General features: G+C 30.9%; 1 non-coding gene across 1 annotated transcript; it reads right to left on the bottom strand.

The window, feature by feature from the left end:
- Nucleotides 1-1,445: 1,445 nt before the first annotated feature.
- TRNAM-CAU (transfer RNA methionine (anticodon CAU)) lies at nucleotides 1,446-1,529 on the bottom strand. The gene is given in 2 exon segments: nucleotides 1,446-1,481; nucleotides 1,492-1,529. It is a non-coding gene; the product is annotated as a tRNA-Met (tRNA).
- Between the last annotated feature and the right edge of the window lie 1,802 nt (nucleotides 1,530-3,331).

Here is a 3,331-nt window from a genome sequence, read left to right as displayed (position 1 = left end):
TTAACTTCATTAAGCGATCAGCGAATAAAGTTGCCCACGAGCTAGCTCAGGCATCTCATTCAACGTCTAATCACGAGGTTTGGGTAAATGTCCCGCCTCCATTCATTTGTAACGCGTTATACACTGACATCTTTTGAATAAAGTCTCTATTCCTTTCAAAAAAAAAAAGTTGCAGATTTTGTTAAAAGTGTCATTTGACTATTTTATTATGGTTTAATCCTTAAAATATTTATTTTTAAGAATATGAGTTTTATATGATGCATTTTGAAAATTAAACTATAAATATAGCTATTTTGAGTATAAGTACTTTATGTAGTTGATAATTACTCACTGAGATTTTCGTCTCACCTTTTTAAATGTTTTAATGTTTTTAGGTGAGAAAGTACAAGATATAGAGAAGATTACCGACCGATTAGACGAGGATTGGAAGTTGTTATTTATTGTTAGAATTATCATTAGAACCTTAGTATTTCAATTGTAATGAAATGAAGTTGGTAAATATATTGAGGTTCTTGAATGACTAATGTAGTAAGGATATTGATTTATTTAGAATATATATCTAAGAGGAATACTTGAAAAGTTTGGAATTTATGATATTTGATATTTTTGAGACTTTTAGGTATTGATTGTGATCTTTCTATTTCACGTCCGATGCTGATTGAGGTCGTTTAGGGTCGGGTGTGACACTATTGGAATTGATTTTTAATTTCATGGTATGCTACAAAATAATAAAAAATGTTTTAGAGTAAATTACACCAATGGCTACTGAACTTTGTCTATTTTCACGGTATGACCACTGAACTTTAAAATATAACATAAAAGCAACTGGATTTTACACTTTCTTATACACGTGGCCATTATTACTATTGACCCACTTATTTTTAACTTTTGACATATTAACTTTTCTCTCTTTCTTCCTATTTTACCCCCACTTCTCTCTTTTCATCTCTGATTCTTAGTATTCATTTCATCACTGATCTGAAGCACTCTATCATCTTCAATGTCCACTTTCACACATGTGCTTCATGTTTCCTTAATAATCACCACCATAGAGAGAAATCAGAATAAGAAGAAGCCAAATGTCCACCATTTCAACAATCATCGATTCATAACTTCGTTTGTTTTCTTAAACTAAAAATCAATTCAAACAGTTTTCTAAAAAAAAGCGATGAGTGTAATTCAAAATACAAGTTTAACAACACAAAGAGGTGGTGCAATTGGTTAATGCGCATGTCTCATAACTAAGAGTAATCTTTAAAGTTGAGAATTCAAAATGGTTAACCAATTATAGCAAGTCATATGTACTATATTGTCACGTCAATTTAATTTTTTTATAACAAAAATAAAGTCTAGCTTCCAAAGTGTAAAAGAGTCAAAATTGAACTACCATGGGCAAATCGTAAAAATTGTAAAATTTAATTCCTTGTTTAATTTTAAAAAAATGATGGGGTGAGAGAGGCTCAAACTCTCGACCTCAGGATTACTCTTAGCTATGAGACCTACGCGCTAGCCAACTGCGCCACCACCCCTTTGTGCTATTAAACTTGTATTTTGAATTATAATCATCGTTTTCTGGAAAAACTGTTTGAATTGGTTTTAACTTTTGAGTTTAAGAAAGGAAAAAAAGTTACGGTTATTATGAATTGATGATTGTTGAAATGGTGGAAAGTTTGCTTCTTCTCATTATGATTTCTCTCTGTATTGACAGAACATTACGTAATTGTAATTGCTAGAAGCGTGTGAAGGTGGAGATTGAAGATGACATGGTGCATATGAGTGGTGAAAGGAATGTTGAGGATCAGAGATGAAAGACAGAGAGAAGAGAGGTAAAATAGGGAGAGAGAGAAAAGTTAACCTATTGAATAGAGAGTCAAAGGTAAAAAAGGCAGATCAACGGTATAATAGCCATGAGAGTAAAAAATTGTAAAATTCAATGATTTTTATGTTACGTTTTAAAATTCAGTGGTCATATCATGAAAATGCTCAAAGTTTAGTGTCATCCTAATAGTTTTAAATACGAAGCTCAACAAGGTACTTTCAGCAGAGGACAACTATAAGGTTTAGATAATCTGAAGGAAAGATTTCCTCATTCTGATGTTTTTCGTATCGTAGATCTAGAAGGTGAGATTTTCACAATTAAGCAAGGTATTAGATCTGTTACCGAGTTCTTTACACAACTTCGGGTTTTATAGGACGAGCATGTTACTTTGAGAGGGAGTTGTAATGTCACAAGGGTATTACAAAGAAATAGAGAGTACGATCATGTTATTTGTTTTCTTAAGGGTTTGAGGGATACTTTTGCTACTATTAGATCCCAAATAATGGCCATGGACGTTCGGTCTAATATAAATAAGACTTTTTCAACAGGTTTAGTAGTTTTGTCCGTCTTTACTAACAGTATGAACCTTAAAATATTGGTTTGCTAACTTTTAAACTACACGGATTATTTTTGGAAGTCAGCCAAACCACAAAATTTATTTTTTCATTTTTATAAAATACACAACCCATGCTTTTGATTTGTTAGTTTCAAGGAGTATAAATGTGGAAGTTATAAAACCTGACAGATTCCCTCACTACCCATAACATCAACAACAATAATAATATTTTTCAGAAAAACAATAATAATAATAATAATAATAATAATAATAATAAAAATAATAGAAACATGTACAGATCAGCTACCAAATAGAGTTAAGGGTTAATTTGGTAAAATTAAATTATATAAGTTCAATTTAGTTCAAACTAAAATTTATTTATTGATATCGGAATATCGATTATCTGATTATCTGTTAATCACAAGGTTTGAATCACCTGAGAATGAAGAAAACCGTTAAATAGGGGGCGGAGACCGGCAAACCCTCTTCGATGCTTAAATCAGTATGAGAATACGTAACTTTTGAAAGCTATTTAGTGAAAGTAAGTAGTATAGAATTGTTTACCTAACATCATGATTTTCGTGCTATTTATAGATAAATACTTATATAATTGTTTGTGCCATTTTACACGTGTCAGTTCATCGTTAATTCGAAATCTACTTTTCCGTAATGTATTGATTTGAGCGTGTTTCATAGAGTCTGAAGCTCCTTTTCTGTGCTTATTCTAGAAAGACCCTTCTTGATAGATGGACTGACCTGATATATCAAATAATGGGTCTAGACTTATTTGCTTAAGCCCATTACATTATTTAATACCATATCACTTATTAATTCAGTCATCAAGTTGGTAATATTTGATAAATTCGTTTAAATTTTGATAAATTTTTACTTAATAAAATTGATTGTATTTGGATTAATTTCTGAAATATTGTCAACTTAAAAATTGAGTTGATATC

The sequence above is a fragment of the Euphorbia lathyris genome, chromosome 4 (assembly GCF_963576675.1).
Source record: "Euphorbia lathyris chromosome 4, ddEupLath1.1, whole genome shotgun sequence".
Lineage (NCBI taxonomy): Eukaryota > Viridiplantae > Streptophyta > Magnoliopsida > Malpighiales > Euphorbiaceae > Euphorbia > Euphorbia lathyris.
The sequence above is the reverse complement of the archived record's forward strand: the minus strand, read 5'-3'. Positions and strand labels throughout refer to the sequence as shown.